Source organism: Molossus molossus, unplaced genomic scaffold (assembly GCF_014108415.1).
Source record: "Molossus molossus isolate mMolMol1 unplaced genomic scaffold, mMolMol1.p scaffold_m16_p_9, whole genome shotgun sequence".
In the NCBI taxonomy this organism is placed as follows: Eukaryota; Metazoa; Chordata; class Mammalia; order Chiroptera; family Molossidae; genus Molossus; species Molossus molossus.
In genome coordinates this window covers 16,173,694-16,198,098 of record NW_023425403.1, presented here as the reverse complement: position 1 = coordinate 16,198,098, position 24,405 = coordinate 16,173,694, and positions in this window count along the sequence as shown.

The following is a 24,405-nucleotide window of genomic DNA, read 5'->3' as shown; positions in this document are numbered from 1 at the left end:
GTTGTTTAATTAATTTAAAAAACTCCAAGTGAGCCCTGGCCGGTTTGGCTCAGTGGTAGAGCATCAGCCCATGACCAATGAGTTGCGGGTTCAATTCTGGTCAAGGGCATGTACCATGGTTGCAGTTTGTCCCCGGCCCTGGTCGAGGTTGTGTGGGAGACAACCAATCAATGTGTCCCTCACGTTGATGTTTCTCTCTCTCTCCCTTTCTCTCCCTCCCACTCTATCTAAAGAAAAATGGAAGAATATCCTTGGGTAAGGATTTAAAAAAATAAAAACTCCATGTGCAAGAAGCAAAACTTAAAGGAATGAATTGATAGCACTGGGGTCTCAGATTCTGAGGCAGCTGCATGGCAGATGCATTTGACTGGAGGTCCTTCTTAGTGCCCCTCAAAAACCACCTGACACAGGCAAACACCAGTTCAACACAAAGCTGTGTCTATATCTATACACATAAAGGTGTATATCATAAAGATATGTAACAGTTTTATATATACACATATATACCACCTATTATTTGTCAGACTTTATACTGAATATTGAGGATACAAAATGTCTTATGAGACATGGTTTTGCCCTTGAATATCTGATATATTCACAAGATCTGTCTTGAACTGTTAATTGAATCAGCTATAAACACTGCAAAAAGTCTCAAGATAATTCTATCCTAAACCCAACTTACAGCATCTGTTTTTAGTTCATCGATCTCTTCGGTTTATTCAGTGGTTCTCAACCTGTGGGTCATGACCCCTTTCATAGGAGTTGCCTAAGACATAACAGTAGCAAAATTACAGTTATTAAGTAGCAACGAAAATAATTTTATGGTTGGGGGTCACTACAACATGATGAACTGTGTTAAAGGGTTGTGGCATTAGGAAGGTTGAGAACCACTGGTTTATTGGGAGGTAGAAGGGACATCTAATTTCTGGCAAATTCATTAGCTATACCTTCTTAAATGTCCTAATCAATTTCAGTGAATCTGTAAGTTTTTCATCTTCCTGATTTATTCTATCTCTTAGAAAGCAATGATTCCCTCCCACCTTTTCTTCCTCCCCGAATGGAGCAGAATCCACGAGGGCAGGGACCAACAGGGAGAGGTGTGATGAACTGAACTGCTGTCTGAGAGAGGTGATGTCCACATGCCCAGAACTCAGGACTATGTCACTTTCTTCCTGCCCGTGAGTGTTGCTAAAATAAAGAGCTAATGGTCCTATGTTATTATATTTATCATCTCCATTATTACAATGATATATAATTTTTATACCCTCCAGTTGTCTATTAGTCCTAGAGAAGTCATTCTTTAAACATGTGTGTTAAGAGAAGCATGCCTACCTGGTCAGAAAACCTGATGCCTGCTTTCGTTTACCATCCAGTGATTTCAAAAGAAGTGACATTGACTCAGATCTTTGAAAGCCGGTTTATTCTAGAATCTCATTCTACTGTAAAGCACTAATGAGGCAGTACAAATACCTGATACTCAGAACCCCCTGGGAAGATAATGAGTGCTCTCAACTTCTTTTCTACCACCCTTTAAAGAGAGGTATTATCTTGACATTTCAAAATAACAAGAAAATATTTGCCTGGCCAGTGTGGCTTAGTGGCTGAGCATCTACCCATGCACCAAGAGGTCGCCGGTTCGATTCCTGGTCAGGGCACATGACCAGGTTGTGGGCCAAATCCCCAGTGGGAGGCATGTAGGAGGCAGTAATCGATGTTCTCTCCCATTGATATTTCTCTCTCACTCCCTCTCCCTTTCTCTCTCTCTAAAATCAATATAGAAAATAAATAACAAAAAAAAAAAATTGAAAATACAAGGGAAACAGGAGATCAGAAAATGCAGCGTATGAAATGAAAATAGTACAACCTAATTTAAAAATCTCCTTAAAGCTTAACTTATCTAGGAAGTTATTAGAGGTGCAGTAGGTGACATAATCTTGAATGACAACAGCAAGAACAAACCTGATGGCCCACTTTACTAGGTGATTTTTAATCCCGCAGAGCATGGCTTCCTGACATCTGGCTGTTAACTCTAATCAGAGGTGGGCTCATTATTGGGTGTCTGGTCCTTGTCTTGCTCCAACACCAGTCAGCCATGCGACCCCAGGGAAGTTTCTGGTGCTCTGAACAACGAGGAGTCCTGATTTAATCCCCTGGCTCAGGAGTTTGTACTCGGTAACCAGGGCTAAAGAAATCCCTAAAACCTAGAACTGTACACACACTGCATTGCTGTGCATATGTACATTTCTTTCAGAGAACTAGTCCCCACATTATACCAGATTCTCTTTTCCTCCCAAAGGGTAAATAACCACTGAATTAGATGGTTTCGAACATTGCCTTTCAGTGGAAAATATTTGAAGGTTCTGTGATTTTTACAATGTATGTTTTACAATGTATGTTTTCCCAGGGCACAGCAAGTGTTTGGAGTAAATTGGATCTCTTGAAACAACTGATCCATGTGAAGTCCTGAGTTGTCATATTTTTAGGGGGGAGCAGTGTTTTCTGCTGCCCTAGGATCTGCCAGAGTGAACACAATAGCCTCAAGCCCTTTCCCCATTTCCATTGAGAGAGATGGAAACATCGATGGAGAGAACATCGACTGGCCGCCTCCTGCACGCCCCCCACTGGGGATCAGGCCCACAACCTGGGCATGTGCCCTGACCAGGAATCGAACTGGCGACCTCTTGGTGCATGGGTCGACGCTAAACCACTGAGCCACACCAGCTGGGCACTTTTTTTAAATTCTTAAGCCCTATGATCTTGAAAATGCTACCTAACTTTTCTATAGGAATAAAGCCCAGAGGCAGAGTGTACATACATTTCCTGAAGTTCAATCTCCAATATGTCTTCTTTCTAATCAACTATGGAACTGGCAGTCTCTCTGTACCGCTGTGTCTAACACAAGACCTGGGACTCAACAGGCAATGAATGGACATTTGCTGACTGAGTGAATAGCTTGATGTCTTTGAAGCTGGGAATAACCATACACTGCAGAACTGTTGCAAGAAAAAAAGGAGAACATTGCTTTTTCCATTCAGCAACTATTAATTGCTACATACAAATGACCAATCAGTGCAATTGGGACACAGGGGCAGACATCGGGTGTGAACTTGCTCTTCCCTTCCTCCCCCTTCATGACTCACTGTGAGTGCTGGGAGCTCCCACTCACTTCCCAGTGCCAAACCTGGCCTTGGGCTTCCCCACAAGCAAATAAGTACATGTTCTCTGTCTGGGGTCGACCACAGGAAACCAATTTATCTGACGCCTCTCTGCCAGGATCTATGGCCTGCTTTAACCCTCAGCAGTGCAATAGTGAGGTTGCGATAGAGACCCTTCAACTTGGACTTAGAGCAGTGCCTTGGTTTGAGTAGGTTTTTATGTTCCTACAGAGGTAACTTCTCTGGAACTAACTTTTATCTCCCATAAAACAAGGAGGTTGAATTATTTGATCTCTAAAGTACTTTCTGTTTTAAAACCTAGAACTTACCTAGCACTTAACTTCATGGAGTATCTTATAGTATTTTCTTTATTTCAAGTCTTACAGCTTTACATCAATTGGAAACTTCGCATAGGCAGAGATTATGGCAGGCATTTCTGCCTCTCTTGCATGCTCAGAACACTCTTTAATGAAACGAGAGCTCAACCCCGTGTAGTTTGATTAGCAAGAGGAATAAGGAATATTTCAGATTTATGTAACAGCCCCTGGGACTTAACAATCAAAGACATTTCATTTGGCCAAATTTCGGACATTCAGTTTGGGGCATTCAGTTTGGGGCACATCTATAAAATACTTGGGGGTGGCCCAGCTGGTGTGGCTCAGTGGTTGAGCATTGACCTATGCAACAAGAGGTTCAATTCCCGATCAGGGCACATGCCCAGGTTGTGGGCCTGATCCCCAGTCAGGGTCATGCAGGAGGCAGCCAATCGATGTTCTCTCTCATCGATGTTTCTATCTCTCTCTCCCTCTCCCTTCCTGTGTCTCTGAAATTAGTAAAGAAAAAAAAATATTTGGAGGTGAATATTATATATATATATATATATATATCACTTTACATCTAAAATCATACATTAAGAATAACCTTTATTTTACCAAAAGGCCTTACATAAACATTAACTTTATCATCCTGGAATTCATTTCACGAAAGACATCTGCCGTTCTTATAAAGGTCCATCAGTTTCTAAACAAGAAAGTTTCCACATGCCAAATTGAAACATTAAGCATACTGGGCTCAGGGCAAAGGTGTTGTGTTAAATCTGTAGGAAATGACATAAAGTAAAATAAAACAAAACATATAAAGCCTAAACCGAAGGAATCGACAAAGATGTACAATCTCCCCTGCAACAGTGACTTCAGCTGGGCATCCCTGCCCAGAGCCCGGTTCACTCAGCCTCCCTCAGCAAACCCTGCTGGGGCGCTTCGGAAGGAAGAACGGAGATGGCCCTGCTGCCAGGGGCTTCGCAGAGCTCAGTACGGGCCGTCGGGGGCCTTGCTCTCTGCCCGGCACCGTCAACTGCTCTGCGTCCATGGCCTTCCCCTGGGTTGAAGACTACAGAAGGCACAGCAGGCAGCTTGGAAAGCAGACTGTGTGTGTCTCAGCCCGGGGCGGAGCCCCAGAGAGGTGCCACAGGCCGGGGCGTCGGTTTGAACACAGAGAGGGAAATCGAGACCAGGGTTTCGAGTAAGGGGCACTGAAGAAGCTGAGTGCTTTGAGCATTCTGCCCAAGTCGTTTTCCATTAAAGGTAACATCTGATACCATCCATCTTGACCTCCCTCTGTCTCCCGGGGCCTCTGTTTCTACATCTGGGGTCTTTGTCCTATTGTAGCTGCGACAGTGATTTATCAAGATGTTAGATCTTGTTTATCTTTTTTGCTATAGCTTGTTTTTTAAACATTAGATCTCTGAGATGTCCAATTGAGCCTGACTCTGCCAAGAAGGTCTGTGGCACTCCAAAACTGTAAAAGCACATATAAATCAGTTATTATGCAATGTTACAACTCATACAAAACCTGTTATTTCACGCAGAAATGTCGGGGCAGTGTCTTTAACTGCAAAGTGAATATTTGTCCTCAGTGAATCATTCCATTTGGGGTTTGTTCTCCCACAGCTGTATAAAATGGCTATTCCAATTTAGTTATATGATTTGTTACATAATACCTTTTACTTGATAACATTTATATAATTATTTCCTACTTAACTAACTCACGAGTGATATTTTCTACTAACACTCATTGTTCAAATATTATTTTGCTTTGCTCATTTCTCCTTTATTATTCTCAGTCTTATTACTGCATGAAATGTTTCTTGCTTATCACCTCTATTGCACTATTTTAATTCAGTAGCAATAAATTATTATTGGCTCTGTAAAATTTGTATATGTCTGCTCTAAATCGCCGACCAATATTAATTAAATATGAAATGAAACAATTTAGAAAGAAATGAGAGAGTGAATGATAACCACCTAAGTTTAAAAGGATACTGTATATTTCAAAGAGAAGTCTTGAGATGACAATTAGACCAAAAAACAAAGGAAAGAAAAGCAAGAGAGTTCTTTGTATATGTGAGCAACAGGAAGGGCAGCAATCTGCAGAAACAGTTCAGTTTCATTTCTAGTTTCTGTGAACTGTGAACTGAAGCCTCTTGGAATTCCTATTGTCTGTGTTCTATCGTCATCAAGTAGTCTTCCCAGACATCAAAGAAGCTCTTCTCCTTCCGAGTCCTGAGAGCTGGAAAGAATATTCTTCCCTACTTCTAGGTTTTTGGTGATGATGGTACGTTCGCTGACTGTTTCTGACAAGCAGGTGTAACATGCATAAGGCAATGATTGGTGCTCGGTGGAAGGTTAATAATTTAATGACAGCTCACAATTACCTAAAAATATGTTTTGTCATCTGGAAATACCCAGAAGATAGTTCCCTCTTTCAACTTCCTTATTTTGACCAAAGCCCTGTTATTTTTCTAGTTCCCAATGTCAAAATCATAATAATAATTTGTTCAACTCATTATTTATTGAGAATCTGCTATGTGCCTAACATCATTCTAGGTGTTGGGTGTCTTGTTCATCAGCGAAAAAAGCAGACAAAAATCCCTGCACTTGCAGATCTTACATTCTAGAGAAAAAAGACAATATACAGTAAATAATGATGATATGGAAATTATAATGATGTGGTGATAAATATTTTGGGGGCAATTTACTATGATCAGAGACCATGGCAAATTATTTACACATTACTTTGTCTAACACACACACACACATACACGCACACAACTGTGAGGTGCATGTCATTATTCTCATTTTATAAATAAATGAATTGTGCGTAGAGAGGTTTAAATAATTTTCCAAGAACAAAGGACCAGAGCCACCAGACCAGGAACGGAACCTTTAACACTTGACTCCAGATGGTGAGATTGTAACTACAGGCCTTCGTTTGTGAACTGACTGCATTGCTGTTTCTCAGACGTCTTAGGTTGACTGCCCTTCTCCATTTTCACAGTTAGCATTCCAGTATTCGCTTGCTGGTTGCTCCCTCATTGCACATATTTTGAGCAACTTTTGCTTCTGATCTAGCCTCCCCATTACAAGGAAGGTAACATTTTTCAAGGCAGTGCATTTATGATTTCTTCAAATTTCAGCAATTTCCTATTGTGTACATATCACCTCACTTTTTTTAGAATGGCTATCATCAATAAATCGACAAACAACAAGTATTGGCAAGGATGTTGAAGAAAAGGGAGCCTTTGTGCACTGTTGGTGGAAAAGGATTGGCACAGCTACTGTGAAAAACAGCACAGAGTTTCCTCAAAAAATTAAAAGTGAAACTTCCTGCCCTGGCCAGATGGGCTCAGCGGTTGAGCTTTGGCCTGCGGACCTGAGAGTCCCGGGTTTGGTTCCTGCTAGGGGCACGTACCACACACACACGCACACACACACAAAAAATTAATGGCTACATTTAAAAAAAAAAAAAAAAAGTGACACTTCCTGATGACCCAGTGATTCTGGGAATATATCTGGAGAATTCCAAACATTGATTCAAAAGAATATATGCCACCCCTATGTTCATGGCAATGTTATTTACAATAGACAAGATTTGGAATCAGCCCAAGTGCCCATTAGTAGATGAGTGGATCAAAATATCTGTGGTACATTTACACAATGGAATACTACTCAGCCATAAAAAAGAAGGAAATCTTACTTTTGTGTCAGCATAAATAGACCTGGAGAGTATTATGCTAAGTGAAATAAGCTAGTCAGAGAAAGATAAATATCAGATGATTTCACTTATACTTGGAATCTAATGAACAAAATAGAAACAGATTCACAGATACATAGAACAGACTTAAAGCTGTCAGGTGGGGGGTAGGGCTGGGTGAAACAGGTAAAGAGATTAAACAACAACAAAAAACAAACAAAATCTTATAGACACAGACATCAGTGTGGTGACTACCAGAGGGCAGGAGGGGAGGGGGAGGTAGAAGAGGGTAACGGGGGATAAATGGTGACGGAAGGAAACTAGACTTTGAGTGGTAAACACACAATACAATATACAGATAATGTATTATAGAATTGTACACTTGAAACCTATATCATTTTATTAACGAATGAAATCCCAATAAATTCAATTTTAAAAAAGAAAACACTGTCTTGGCATTCAAAGGTCTCTTCAGTGTCTCCCCAATCTACTTTTCCTATCTTATCTTCAACACCGCCATGTTCAGAATTTCCACTCAATGTTTACCAATCTCAGTCCTCCCACATACAACACAAAAACTCTACCTTTTGAATCTAGTTCACAGTTTTAGACTTCTTTTATTTAAAGCCCAGTTTAAACACCATCCTCTATAAAAAAAAACACACTTTAACCGTCCTGGTTCACACTGACTCCTGTAGTTGCTCTTGTCTCCAAGTTTACCATGCAACTCATTTTATATTGTGACTTGTTTTGCAAGATATTATTTTAGGAATAGGTTGCACAGTTTTATAAGCCAGACTTAGGTATGACTCTCATGAATAAAAGGTCAGCCTGAATAGCATATGGCCATAGGATGGTTCTCTTCACTCATTGTCACAACCACTCTTCACATTTCCTGGCCTCTGAAGAGTTGTTCTCTTCGTACCCCCATACCTACTTTTCATTTAAATAAAGCTGAAAGCAGTGAACAGACAAGAAAACAAACAACAACTCATAGGCCCAGACAACACACTGACGGTTACCAGAGGGAAGAGGGCGGGAGGTGGTAAAGGGTAGAGTGGGTCAAATATATGGTGATGAAAGACTTGACTTGGGGTGTCGGGCACACAGTGTCATAGATAACATATCCCTTGAAACCTGTATAATACTATTAGCTAATGTCACCCTAATAAATTTGATATTTTAAAAATTAGTAAATATGTGGAACTTTATGCCTCTACTTCACCCCTGCCTATTTTGGCCTTGAATCCTCACCCAATGTTCCTACTTTTCCGAGGAGGATGTGCTGTCGGTTCCAGTGGTGATGAGGAACAGGGGAGGGAAATCCAAGCCCTCAGGAACCTGGTCCTTATCCCACACCTCTGCTATCCGTTCCCATCTCCAGCAAAGACCCAGCCCCACCCTGTCTACTCTCCTCTTTCTCCGAATATCAGGCTCCACTCAGATCTTCTTTACGGCACCATACTTGCTTGTACTCAACCCAAGTCTCATTTTTCCACGTAAGGGTACAGTAAAAATTTATATTTAAAATCTGTGTAAGACCCATTTTTATCTATTATGTTTTAATAAATAAAGCAAAACAGAGAGAGAGGTAAACATTTGCTTTGGGTATTCATTGAGAAGGCCAGATGAAAAGGAGAAACAATTTACTGAGTGCTAAAAATGTGCCAAACAATGTTCTAAACGTTTTATAAATACCGATTCAATCATTACAACAACCCAGTGGAGTAGGTGTTATTATTCCTATTTTTTCAATGTAGAAACTGAGGCACAGAGGGATTAAGAAACTTGTCCCAAATTATACAGACATTAAGCAACAGGATGAAAACTCAGATAATCGGTGCTGTGGTCCTCGGTGCTACAGCTGCCAGCACAGACAGAAGCCAGGCCATTCCCAGAACCTTATGAGCAAGGAAATGATATGTCAGGTAGTTGTCTAGGACCAACCACGCTCCCAGGTATTGATACAGCTTCTCACCCTTTCAGCCCTGAGGAACCAACCCCTCTATTGCCTCAGGCCATGGGAGTCACCATTAGGCCTACTTCAACTTAAAAAAAAAAGAGAAGAGTTCTACTTCAATTAAAAAAAAAAAAATATATATATATATATATATATATATATATATATATATATATAATTATATATATATATAATTTTTTTTCCAGGTGTTATCTGTGATAGTTTGAGTTTCTAGTACTCTTGATTCTATTCACTTCATTTCAGGTAATTTATGGGAAAAAATAAGCTTTTTTGTTCTATTATAAGAAATCTACAGAAAAATACCTTTTGCATTCCAAATAAGCTTTTGAGAAATGAAGTCAGCAAAGCTTGCTTCTTTCATCCCATTACAAAACTCTGACCACAGGCGACCTTCAGTGAACCTTCCTGGGTGCTTGCTGGGTCTGCTGGAGATGCCTCCTCCGTGACTTAGCTGACAGCTCTGCACCTCTGTCTTGGCCAACATTTCACAAACTGATGCCACTGAATACTAGGGGGTCAAGTAAGAATCTGTCCTCACCTTCACTGAAGAAAGATGAACACTAAATACATGGATGGAGACCCTGAATCATCTCTGAAGCTGCATAGAAAATACCCTTATTGCTGTGGCTTCAGTCGTGTGGATGCATTTTGGGCAGCTTTTCTCTAGTGCTGCTCTGTCCACACTGCCCGCGTTGGCGGAAGGAAAAGGGAAGCGAGCGAAACACAGTCTTCTCAGCACAATTATAATTGTTGACCTTTTGTTTTAGGATATAAACGTATAAATTCATTTAAAATATGTTCATGTTTTTTCTCTCTCAAATAGCTATGAAGCAATTGACTTGTCATCTAACAACAGATGTTTCAGCGAGAAAATAAAACTGTGACAAAGGACCTTAAAATAAAAAATAGTGTAGCCGCTCCTATTTCTCAGAGAGGAATAAATACTTTTACTCATACATATTTATAGCTGAATGAAATGATTACTTTTTCATAAATATAACAGTACAATTAGAAAACACCAAATTACTTTTGTTGGAATATGCATAAGTTAAAAAAAGGTATATAATATACTTCTACTCTTGAATAAAATATGTCTCTTTAATAGAGTAATAGGTCATATTAATGTTACCTTTATAAAGAGAAACGCATGTGCACAAATTCAGTACACACTTTCCCATTGAACAGAGAGAACAAAAGAATAGTGTCTGAGTCATTTTTTTCACTCATTGCTGTCTATGATGGTCATTTAAAGCAGTCACGTCACCGAACAACAGATCACACAGCCTTGAATTTTACTATATGAACAGCTTGTGCACTTCCCTGCTTTGTTTTACAGTCTAACAGACATATCTGTGCACTTGTAGGCAGGTCAGGGAAAAAAGTTAATCTGCAAATCCTCATCTCTGTATTGCTCTCTACATAGTCTGCCTCAATGAGGTGGCGGGGGCGGGGGGGTATTGTGAGTTAGAAGTCCCTACTGCCCCACCTGCTTCGGTCTATGAGAAAAGATAGACCTGGCACTCACGCCTTTGTTCTTAGACCAACTCAATTGAACTGGCTCAAAGAAGTCCTTAGGAACCAGCTCAAAATATAAACTATTTGGAAAGAAATAAAGTTATTGAATAGCTTCAGTTTCCTTAATACTCTATAAGAACCCAAAGGCAAAAATCGTTTGCCAGGGTATACAGATTGATTCATGTGCCAGACTTGTTGCCCTACGTTGATTTGAAGAGGACATTCAAGCAGGCTGAACTCCAGAGACCAATCAAGTGCTAAGAAGCTCACATCCTTCAGTTTCACAGACTACGCCATCAGTAAACATCAGAAACAATCGTTCTGCCACATGCGTTGAATATGGATGACCTGCCCCATGACTCAAAATTGTCCTTTCCTCTGAGTCCCACATTTTGGACTTTTGGAGGTGGTCTGTGGGCTGTGACTGTGCTCCCTACCCAGGTGAGAGATTAGAATATAACAAAATAAACTTTTCCTTTATGCATACGTTACAAATTGGTATTAAAGAAGGAAAGTTCAAGGATTATTCAAAACTACATATGATTTAGATTCCATTAGCAGTTCTATTATTCATGATAACTGGGTTAAACTGGAGTTTTTGCCGTAGTAAATGAGGGTGTGTGATACAGTGGAAACAATATAGACTTTGGAACCTAACCTTTCGTGGGTTTTGTCCCCTAGTGACTATGTAATCCTGAACACGGTGTTTAATCTTTCCTACTTTTATCTAAATCCTGGAAGAGCTTAGTAGCACATTACTCTTCCCTAGACTGTAAAGGTGCGTTGCCATGAGACGCTGAAGATGGCACTGCTTCAGATACCCATGGTGGGCGGTCGGTTTTCCTATGAAAAAATGGATGTCATTGGAATAAAGTCTATTCAGCAGTTTTCCTCTAGACAAACACATGGCAATGTCAAAGGCCGGCAACGACATGAACTAAAGACAGTTTACTCATCATCAGATTTCAGAGATTTATTGCAGACTTGGTCTCTTCACATGGATTTACTGCCACTTTGGAGGCAGTGTGGTGCCAAGGACCTGGGAAGAGGCTGTCCCTCGGACTCCCGTGCTTTCAATTTCAATTTTGCCCTGCCACTGAGTTAATCGTGTGCCCTTTCGAATTACTTTATTGTTTAAATGATGCTTTCCTCTCTCTAGATTGTGAAAACAATACCAAATCCATGTGGACAGGTGGAGTTCGAACGCAGGGATGTATGTGCAGTGCCTGTTTCTGTCCCGTTCTCCCTTTCCACTGTGTTTATTGATGGCCAGGAAAAAGCTCTCTCTGGGATGAAAGTCAGTGCATGAAAACTTCACCCCTGGCTACAACCGCACCCCCGGGGGTGTTTCTGAGCAGCGCGCTTATCTGACATTCTGAGTCCTCAGAACTGAGTGGCTTCCTGCAAACCACTCTGCTCACTTATGAGTAGGACGCCCCATAAAATCCACAGGGCTTGAGAAATTGGCCAGTCAAAGCACTTTTAGGTATACTAGTTTGAGGGGAGACTACATGAATGATCTCAAACCCTCCTTCCAAGAGATTTAAACATGGTCCACCAAATGATATTTTATAATTGATTATATTTAGAATCCCTCTCTAGTAATTTGGTTTTCAGAAAGAGCTCGGATGATAAAATGGCTAGAAGTAGATGCCAATGACACAAGACATTTTGTGAAGGTAAAATGTCCTCACTACTAACCCAGGATGCATAGTCCACACATATTTACATAGAGTGTCCTGCACAGTATATGCTACTAGTACTGTGCATTATACCGATTTTAAAAATGTTTTCATTGACTTTTTTAGAGAGACAGGGAGGAAGAGAGAGAGAAACATCAATGTGAGAAACATCAAGCCCACAACCCGGGCATGTACCCCAAACGGGAATCGAACTGGGACCTCTCATCCATGGGACGACGCTCCATCCACTGAGCCACATCAGCTGGGCTATACCGATTTTATTTCAAGCCTGGTGCCAGCCAGTAGACTGACAGCTGCTTGAGGTCAGGGTCTTGTTCCCTTTTGAATTCCTAAGGCCTTGCCTACCAAAAGTTTTTAAACCAGAATGAATGGATGGATGGTCCAGATATTGTGGGTCTTCCTTTCTTGTTCAGTGGGTAGGCTGTGTCAACTGAAGAGCGATCAGAAAGTAGTGACACCCTCTGTCACCTGGCTCTCCTCCTGCATCCCTCTGTTCTCTCATTCAACATGAAGGCTTGTCCATTACCAACATCTTCTTCAAGTCTCTTTGTCAATAACTTCACCTCTTTGCTGGGTAAACCTCACACTTTCCACAAGAGTAGACTTTGTCCCCAAGGTTACTTTTACGTGAATAGCAGCTCAGGCATATTAGTTTACTGGTAAAGTAAACATACCTGACAAAACAGGTGAGTTTTTGTTTGTTTGAGACAAACCACCTAAGCCAGAATAAATAAATAATATTTCCTGGTCAGCCCAGCTTGGACCTAGCTCTCCAGGAAAAACAAAAAACAAAGAAACCCACTACCATCTTCCTCCTGTCCCAAAGGAGCTTAATTCCATAGAAAAAAGAAATGTTTATGCTTTATTTATGTAAAAAAAAAGAAATGTTTATATCAGTTAGTTGACCTTGGTTTACGATAATGTAAATGAGTCATGCCATGTCTAGCTGAAATTTTATCAGCTATAAAAAGAAGAGAATATTGGAAAATGAAATTGGCATTTGCTCATGCATTCATTCATTACAGGACTACTTACTGAATATGGTCTGGTGCCAAGAACTGTTTTAAGCACCAGAATATGTCATCACTTTTCCAATTATTGATACACCTAGAGTATGTCATTATTAATGCAAATTGCCTTTCATAAAAGAAAAATATCATAGCGTAATGCTACCATGATTATTTCCAAACTCTCAATTTTGGAATCCTCTTTGGGGGCAAACGTCCAAGAACTGACTGACTATATGCTCACAAACACCTATCACTTACTTTTTATTCCCATGACTACAACCCTAGTTCAAGTTCAGAAAAAACTGGAAACTTCCTCCGCTGGTTCCCTTGGATTCAGATGCTTTGCCAACTATGATAAAATCATTAGTCTTGTTATTCTGCAATAAACCAGACAGACTTTGTGCTCGGTTCTATGGCATGTAAGATTAATAACATGATTTCTGTTTACAGAGTTCAAACTTGAGATAGAAGAAGACAGCTACTTACACCTAAGTAACTAGAATTAAAGATACAGTTTTTAAAGATCATAAGATAAAGAAAAAAGTGTGTCTTAGGACTTAAAAAAATTTTTTATAGTGTTGTTCTATTAAAAACTTCAATGGCTTTCTCTAGAACGAAGTTAAAACTGCTTGACCAATATTGCATTCCTTTCATGCATTTTTCTGGTTTACTATTCCAATCTTATCTCTCACCAGCCTCCGAGATGAAATATATGCTCTAGCAAAACCAACCCTTTACTGAATGCCAAGGACATTCTGTCCTCTCTGCCTTCTCCTTTTGCTACTCTTCTTCTGTTTCTCTTAAAGATCCTGTCAAAGTCTCACTTCCTCCACTAATTCTCTGGCTTCTCTCAGATAAGCCCTAGGAAAGCAAATTTCTTTTATATTTACAATAGAATAATTACATTCTGGCTTCTATGAGGGTTATATGTGCACGCTCTCTCTCTCTCTCTCTCACACACACACACACACACACACACACACACACACACACAGGATCTCCCTCCCTCCATTAGTATTTAGCAAAGTGCTTTGCAGAGAGCAGGTACTTAATAAATATTTACTTTCTTGGTTGACATGTTTTCTTGACCAGTTTGTCTGGATTTGCCTTCAAACCCCTTTTAAAAATAACATCTTATTGGTATGTTCCCACACCTTGCTTTCATTGTCGCCCACAGTCTGTGATCTCCACCTGGATGTGACGGACAGCTTCGGGCATGCTCCATCACATTTAACGTTTCTATTTCCTTTGAATGTTTTCAACGACTGTTTTATTCCCTTTCCTTTCTTTTCCCCAAAATGACAGTGGCTTATACGTCACATTTTCATTTGCACTCAGCAGCCATCCTTTCTGACTCAGTTGGCACTTACTTGAAGGATTTTCCTTCATTGAAAGAAGACGGAGTAGAATCTATTCTCTGAGTTAAAATGCTAACTGCTCCTTTCTTTTCATGCCTGCATTCACTGTAACATTAATTCCTTAAACATAAAACCAACATATGTAACATCAGCTGCAACTATAACAGCTGTAACGTTTGCTCTGCTCACACTTGAACAAGTCTGGGTTACAGTCTGTATATGGTGAAGATATGCTCAGTGTCATCGAACTTCCAGCTAATTGATTATACACTTTTCTACAAATGGTGGTGTTATTTTCACTTCATTATTTCCACTCAATTTGCCACTGCTAAATTCTCCATCAAAATAAAAAGACTCATTCAACTATGTAGTTTTCTGTTAATAATTTGTGTGTGAGTGTGTGTGTTTAATACAGCTCAAATACAGAAAAGTTCACAAAACAAAACAGCATAACCTCATAGGTCACCACCAAGCAGACACCTGTGTGACAGCCGTCAGTCCAAAAAGAAAATATTGTCAGCATCAAAGAAACTCCCTCTGTGCCCCTTTCTAACCACCACTCATTTTTTTTTTCCAACAAGGCAACCACAATACTGATTTTCTTCCTTTTCTTGGTAGCTTTCTCTCTCAAACGTGTTCCTTAAATACTCTAGTTTAAGAGAAATGATATAATATGGGATCCTGAGCTTTTGTAGCTGGCTCCTCACGTTGTGACTGTGAGAGCCATTCATTCTGGGGAGGATAATGGTTGCTTATTCTTATGCAATTTTATTCTATAACATTCTACTGATAAACATAACCCCATGTATCCATCCAATTCTACAGCCTGAACATCTTGGGACATCTTGGCTGTTTTCTGTTTTTAGCTTACAAATAATACTATTATGAAAATTTTTATCATTCTCTTTCAGGCATGCAGTTTGCTGAATATATACTTGGGAATAGAATGGCTGGATTATAAACTATACATATGTCCAGTTTTCGTAGATCCTTCCAAATTCATTTTGTAAAATGTGCATACTGATTTAAATAGTCCCACCAAGGGTGCAGGAAGTTGACACTTGTTCCAGATCCTTGTTGTTGTCATTCTTTTCATTTTTACTCATTCTGGATGTAGGGATGTGTGCGCGATGGTATCTAACTGAACATTTAATATGCGGTTCTCTGGTGACTAATGAAATTGAGTATCTATGCATATAGATATTGACTATTGGGCTATCTACTGTTAAATGACTGAGATTTTTCTGCCTCTTTGATTTGGTTGTCTGTCTTTTCCTGGACATAGGTCACTTGTCAGTTCTATGTAGCTTGCCCTTTAAATCTTATTCTGTTTTTTTGATGAATAAAAGCTCATAATTTTAAGATGTCAAAGTTAACAGTCTTTTCCATTCTGTTCATTGATTTTTTTGTTTCTTTTAAGAAGGAACATGCTGATATTATAAAGATCTTCTCTTTGTGATTTGTGTTTCTTATTTAGATGAAAATTCACCTGAAATTGATTTTAATGTACAATGTATGATAGGCATTGATTTACAAAATTACCCTCTTATGAATACTCAGTTATCTCGGGAGTATTTATTTAACAACCCTCCCTTACCTTACTGTTCTGTAGTGCCACCTTTATTAGACACGAATTGTTAATCCTTATGTGGTTTGTTTCTGATCACTATTAAAGTTGTCTGTCTATCCTTCCATCAATACAATGCAACATTAATTTCTGTATCTTTGTTGTATTTTGAGATCCAGTAGAACAAACTTTTATACCTTGTTATTTTTTTCAGCCATAAATATTTCCGTTATTATTTTTTATTTTTTTATTTAATTTTTAAAATTGATTAATTAACTTAATTTTCTTACAGATGTTTCTCCTTTTTCCCCCACTGTTACTCCCTCCCCGCCCTGACCCCAGATTTGTCGTCCATGTCCATTGTTTATGCATACATGCATATAAATTCTGTGGTTTATCTCTCCTCCCCCACCCACCCCCTCTTCTGGGAATTGTCAGTCTGTACCCCACTTCCATGACTCTGGGACTACCCTGTTCCTCAGACTGCTATGGTCATTATATTCCACAAATAAGTGAGATCATATGATATGTGTCTTTCTCTGTTTGGCTTGTTTCGCTTAGGATAATACTTTCCAGGTCCCTCTATGTTGTCTCAAAGGATAAGAGATCTTTCGTTCTTACAGCTGCATAGTACTCCACTGTGTATATGTACCACTGCTTTTTTATCCATTCATCTACTGATGGATATTTGGGCTGTTTCCAGATCTTAGCTATTGTAAATAGTGCTGCTATGAACATGGGGGTACATATATTCTTTCTGATTGGTGTTTCAGGCTTCTTAGGGTATATTCCTAGAAGTGGGATCACTGGGTCAAATGGAAGTTCAATTTTTAATTTTTTGAGGTAACACCATATTGTTTTCCATAGTGGCTGCACCAGTCTGCATTCCCACCAGCAGTGTACTAGAGTCCCCTTTTCTCCACACCCTCACCAACACTTGTTTGATGATTTGTTGATGGTGGCCATTCTGACAGGTGTGAGGTGATACCTCATAGTTGTTTTAATTTGCATCTCTCTGATGATTCATGATATTGAGCATTTCTTCATATGTCTCTTGGCCATTTGTATGTCCTGTTTGGGGAGGTGTTTATTTAGTTCCTCTGCCCATTTTTTTAATTGGGTTCTTTGTCTTCCTTTGGTTGAGCTCTATGAGCACTCTATATATTTTGGAAATTAACCCCTTATCTGATGATGTATCATTGGCAATGATGCTCTCCCATAGAGTGGATTGCCTTTTCATTTTGGTGGTTGTGTCTTTTGCTGTTCAGAAGCTTTTGAGTTTGATGTAGTCCCCTGTTTTCATTTTCTCCTTTGTTTCTGTTGCTTTAGTTGATGTATCAGTGAAAATTCTGCTGCGTATGATGTCTGAAATTTTGTTGCCTACAGTTTCTTCTAGGATTTTTCTGGATTCATGAGTCACATTTAAGTCTGTTATCCATTTTGAGTTTATTCTTATGTATGGTGTAAGTTGATGGTCTAGTTTCATTTTTTTTTTTTTTGCATGTAGCTGTCTAATTTTCCCAACTCCATTTATTAAAGAGGCTGTCTTTACTCCACTGTATGCTCTTGCCACCTTTGTCAAATATTAATTGAGCATATTGCCTTGGGTCCATTTCTGGGTTCTCTGTTCTGTTCCATTGATCTATCTGCCTGTTCTTGTGCCAGTACCAGGCTGTTTGATTACAGTGGCTTTGTAGTATAACCTGAAATCTGGTAATGTGATCCCTTCTACTTTGTTCTTCTTTTTCAAGATTGCTGTGCCCTGTTATTTTTTTTAAAGGAGTGTTAGTTTTTCTTGCCACATGCTTTTTCATAGAATTTTTAAAATTGGCTTGTCAGTTTTCACAAAATCTCAGTGGAAATTTGAGCTTGCAGTAAATATATTTGGAGGAGAATTGACATCTTTAAATATTATGACTTTTAGTGCATAAGCATAGATTATCCTTCAATTTATTTGAGTATTCTTTCAATGTTTTATAGGGGTAGTTTTGCAAAGGGGTCCGATATATTTCTTTGGATTTATTGATAGTTATTTGATATAGTTGATAATATTGCAATGCTCACTTTTTCAAAATTTTATTTATTTATTATTTTCTAGTACTTAAAAATGCAATGAATTGTTGTGTATCAACCTCATCTCCAACAATCGATTAGACTTTTCTAATAGATATTCTACAGTCATGTTATCTACAATACAACTGCACCCTTCTTCCTAATCGTTATGCTTGTTATGTTTTCTTTCCTTGCCTCAGTGAGTCAGACCACCCAGGCAGCGCTGAACAAACAATGATGACAACCACCTTGTGTTTCACTCCCGATCTCGAAGGCATGCTTCAGAATTTCACCATTAGATATATACAATGTGTGTGAACTTTATCAGGTAAGGGAATTGAAACTTGGAGCTGAATAACCGGGCTGCGGCCTGGAGATCCAGAGCAGAGGATGTTAGCGTTAATCATAGAGCGGATTCGGAATACAAATTTGGGGCATGAAAGCGCTGAACACCCTGCCGGGGCGGGAAGGGGGGCTCCAAGAGAGAAGTGTGAGGGTGATGGGAAGGATTTTGTTCCCGCCTGCGACCAGCGCTGAATCACAGAGTGGGGATGGCATAGGTGATGAAGTGCTCTGTCCACGGATCAGAGGATAAATTAATTCTGCTCGGCTCCTCTGGGAGTTCCCAAGGTACTCCAGAGCCATGGTGTCACTTCATGTGAGCAAGAATGGTGTCAGGAGAGCTCCCACAGAGAGAAGCCATGGGACAGGTCTCTTTTCTGCAACTGGGGCTCCCTAGGTCCAGGGTGCGGAGGGGTGCAAGAGTGCTGCAGCCTCTTTGAATGGGGCGAGGGGGTGGCTGAGAAAGGAGTCAGTGATGTTCCCAGATGATGGTAGCAGCATGGAGCTAGAGAATCTAAAACAGTCCAGGGATCACTGAGCCAGAGCTGGACATATGAGATTGCTGGGTTTGGGGTTCAAGGACCAGCAAGAGAGAGAAAGGGGCAGAGCTGCTTGAAAGCAATCATCATGACTGCCTGAGAAAAGGTAATGAACTCCATTAGGAGTGGAAGACAAGAAGAAGGGGGACATCCCTACCTCAGCCCAGGAGAGCAGGAGGCCCCCAGGTCCTGGTTCTCTCCTCGCGATGTGACACAGACTTCCACTTTGAGCCGAGGTGCTGTCCTGTGTGAGGCGGAGGAGAGGATTGGAAGAACTCTTAAGTACTTCTAGTTAGAAGCTCAGTCTAGCAAAAAAGCAATGTTCAGGGAGAATAATTTGAAGGAGAAGAAACTTTATGTGTCTGCCCGGATATTCTGGATGAGTGGAGCAAATTTATAAGGCATCTGTTAAAATGATCTTTGCTGACCTATACTTCTGTGGGATGTCATTTACCATTATTGAAAAATGCTATAATGAAAAGTCTGAGAAATTCATCATTGTTGCTGTTGAGAGCAGTTGTTATGGACATGTTGTTGTTGTTGTTGTTGTTGTTGTTGTTGTTATTAAATTGCCCAACATTCCCTTCATGAGAACCCTCGAGAAAGATTTCTGTCTGGACTTAAAACAAAGAATAACTTATGCAAAGTTTCTCTTTTCTTCCCCAATTTTTATATTGATACTTTGAATTCTATAATTGACTATATTTTTTTTCTTTTTTGTATTTGCCACTGGAAAGCTTAGAGATAATTTTTTGACTCACCAATAGCAAGATAGTAAAATTTTACAGTATCCATTTAAAAAAGTTATTTATTATGAAAAATATATTCAAACCTAAAAAAAGGAGAGAGAATGTTATCTTGAACATCTATCTACCTAACACTCAAGTCAACAATGACACTAGCGACAACCACATGTGTTACATCTACATTCCACCCACTTCCTGCCTCACTGGACTGTTTGGGAGAGATTCCCAGACATCGTGTCATTCTGTCTACATTTATTTCAGTATCTGTCTCTAAAGAGCCAGGCCAGTGTGGCTCAGTGGTTGAGCATTCACCCACGCACCAGGAGGTCGCCAAGCTGGTTTGATTCCCGGTCAGAACACATGCCCAAGTTGTGGGCACAGTCCCCAGTGGGGGGCATGCAAGAAGTGGCCAATGTTCTCTCTCATTGATGTTTCTCTCTCTCCCTTCTTCTTTCTCTAAAAGCAATAAATAAAGATTTTTTTTTTTAAAGAATTCAACCAGGGGACTTCCACTTTTACCAGAGATGTAGAAAGTCCTAGGACAACTTGGCTCTCATTCTAAAATGAATAACGCACTACATTATATATAAAACCATTGAAATTATATCTCAGTATTCATTTTTGTTTTTATCTTCACTGGAGGACATTTTTTGTTCAGATAGTGTGGGAAGGAGAGAGAGGAAGAGAGAGAGAGAGAGAGAGAGAGAGAGAGAGAGAGAAACATCAACGTAAAAGGGACACATCGAGTGGTTGCCACCCACACGACCCAACCAGGGCCAGGACAAACCGCAACCAAGGTACATGCCCTTAGCGGGAACTGAACCCGGGTCTCTCCGGACCGCAGGCCGACGCTCCAACCGCTGAACCAAACCAGCCAGGGCATATCTCAGTATTCAAGGTAACTTATCTAAAATGAAATCTAGAAAGTGGTCAATGACATGAAAATCTAAAATGGTCCTTTTGGTGGTGTGGACATCCAAGGTTGCTCTCATCTCGGGCAGAGCAGTGGGAGGAAGGAAAAGCAAACACCCACTACATATTTGGTGAAAAGAAATCAGCTTATGACGTAGCTAAATGGTTGAACGCTGAATACAATCCGACGTGATGCTTCAGAACCCCTGGGAGCCCGCCGGTCAGCTCCTGCCACGTTTCCTCCCCGAGTGCTCATCCGGACGCCCGAGGCAGGAGGACCGAGGGAGGCATCAGAGGGAGAGGAGAGGTCGCCACAGCGGTGGGTGAGTAGAAATGCGGAGAGGGTCTCCTCTGAACCTCTCTGGCTCTGCTGAAGGGTGAGGGCAAGACGAAAGAACTGAGCAAAACTCTCTAGACCATCAGATTTCAGGTCCTACTAAGAGGAGGGTTCTGATCCTGCCCACCAAGCATGTTAGCCAGTGATGAACTGAATCTAATTAAAGTAACACCAAATCCCAGACCCAGGTCAACAACAGGAGGGATCGACTCAGCTACCACGACACCCCTCTTCACTCACCCTGGAGCTTAACAGGAGAAAGCAAACGCCTTGACTTCAGTTTTTACTGGGACTTTATAGGTAATATCTGACATAAAACACAACCTTATGAGGCACCATGAAGAAGCAATAGGAAGAGAACATCATCAAGGGACAGTCTATAGAACCAAATCTGAAATGGCTCAGATGTTGGAACTAACAGAGAGGGTCTTTAAAAATGGTAAATATGGTAAAAGGAAAGAGTGAACAACATGTGTGAACAGAAGGCCAGATTCAGCAAAGATCAAAACTATGCATGTTTTAAAAAGCCAAATGGACCCGGTCGGTGTGGCTCAGTGGATTGAGCATCCTTCCAAGGACTGAAGGTCCTGGTTTGATTCCCAGTCAGGGCACATGCCCGGGTTGTGGGTTTGATTCCCAGTAGGGGGCATGCAGGAGGCAGCTAATCAATGTTTCTCTCTCACATGGATGTTTCTATCTCTCTCCCTTCCTCTCTAAAAAAAAAAAAAAATCAATAAAAACATATTTAAAAATAATAATAAAAAGCAAAGCTGAATGGAAATGCTCCAAATGAACAAAGCAGTATCAGAGAAAAAGTAAAACAGCTAAGAAAAGCGTTATCATTAATAATTCCTTAACAGCATCAAATATCCGGTCAACTGTCACATATCTCAAATGTCTTATCGAATTTCTTTTTACAGGGTGTTCAAATTGCTTGGTTTGGCTTTTAAGGATGTTTAATGGTTTCCCCTTGCAAAGTATGAGATGAAAAAGCTGGATTCACAGTGTCCCACAAGCTGGATGTGGCTAATTCATCTCTATGCCATCATTCAATATGTCCCTCTGTCCTGGGTAGGTCCTGGCATTGTTAGATCTAGATACTTAATCAATCTCAGTCTTTTTAAGATAAGACTTTATCAGTAGTGTTGTATATTTCCACTGTGAGTCTTTCAATTATTTTTCTGAGAGAATATTTTGTTTCTTTGTTATTAACTCACATTTATGTATCCTTAGCAAAACTAATTTTAAAAGTTATCTATTTTAGTCAATCTCAGTTTGTGAGTGTGTGTGTGTGTATATATATATATATATATATATACACACACACACACACACACACACACATATATATACACATTTAAAAAAAATTTTTTTTCCTTTATTGATTTTAGATAGAGAGGAAGTGAGAGAGAGAGAAACATTGATGAGAGAGAACATCAATCAGCCTCCTCCTGCACGCCCCCACTGGGGATCAGGCCCACAACCTGGGCATGTGTCCTGACCAGGGATAGAACTGGTGACCTCCTAGTGCGTGGGTCAACGTTTAACCACTGAGCCACACCAATCAGGAGGTGTATACATTTTTTAAAAAAGTTTATGCCAGATAACTTTTGGACTTTTTTTTTTTTTTTTTTTTTTTTTTTAGTGAATTAGTGAGTTTGGCTGATTTGATTAAATAAACTTGTGGCTTTTTCACTGTGTTGGTTCCTTTTTAGATTTTCTTTCGAGATTACAGCTCCGCTCCCTTTTTAAGTTTTCCATTGCATTTTTACAGAGAAATGATCAGTCACCCTCACAAGCTATACTTCCTGCTGAGCGAAAGGTCACCGAGGGCTCACAGTCTGTCCTGAAGAGACACCCGATGAGTGTCAGCAGCGAGAGCCTGGGGACCTGCCACTCAGAGGCTGCGCTCTGTCTGAGTGGTTCCTGCTTCTGCAGCCCGTCCCAGGGCGGGGCCTCCCCAGGCCAACAAGCCCAAATGGCCCTGCCCCTTGCCTGGGAGACCGCTCAGGCAGGGACACACTCTAAGATGGCAGGGGCACCTATAAAATACATTCCTCTTCTTTAGTCCCAGAGGAAAGAAGCAAAAAATGATTTCAGCTATAAAAATTTGGGTTTCTTCATTAGAATTCCCATTGCATGCAGTAGAGAAACACGAAACAACACATGCTTCACGTAAGTCTGTGATTCCAAATTTTGGCAAGATGCTTTGTTTAATTTTTACGTGCATTGGACCCCTAGAAACTATATATGCAGTAGGCATAGATGGTAACACTTCTCCAGCAAACTGGCATTTAGATGCGATCACAAATGGCTCGTCTCGTACGATTAGCAGAGGAGAAAGAAGGAAGTTGAAATGGCTCCTACATACAGTGGCTTCTGTTATTGACAAAGCCTCAGAATAATTTATTAGAGCCAATGATAAATCTTGAGTAAATTCATACTTGCTGACCATCCGGTCCATCCAGGCTTGCAACACCTTCAGATTATCAGCACCGACAGGGTTTAGGTGCAAATCCCCCTGCTCGGTGGGCCAATCCCCTTTTAAAACCACTTCTGAAGCCTCAGCTCCATCAGGGGCTTTGGGTTGTCATTTCTACTTACTTAGAATAAAAATGTCAGAGCAGGAGGTTGAGAGTAGACAGATGTCCAAAGGCAGGGGGCTGGGGAGAATGAAGTAGCAGAACCATCAACAAAGTAGCATTTTTTTTATATAATCCTCACTGGAGGATATATTTTATTGTTGTTAGAGAGAAAAAGAGGGAGAGAGAGAACATCAGTGTGAGAGAAAAACATTGATCAGTTGTCTCCCGTACGTGCCCAGACCAGGGATTGAATCCGCAACCTAGGTACGTACCCTGATCAGGAATCGAACCTGCAAACTTTTGGTGTACAGGACGATGCTCCAACCAACTGAGCCACCTGGCCAAGGCAAAAAAGTTGCATTTTTTATTACAATTGTATTATCAGTTTAACACTAAAAGTCTTATAATATATCTACATGTATATCTACATATATACGTAGTTGACATAAGAGGATATGATCCATTGAATTCAACTTAATCATCTCTTTAGAAATGCTTTTTAAAAACTGCATTCATTGTTTCATGAACAGTTTTCTTTCTTTATATCTCCTGTGCATACATTCAGGGTCAG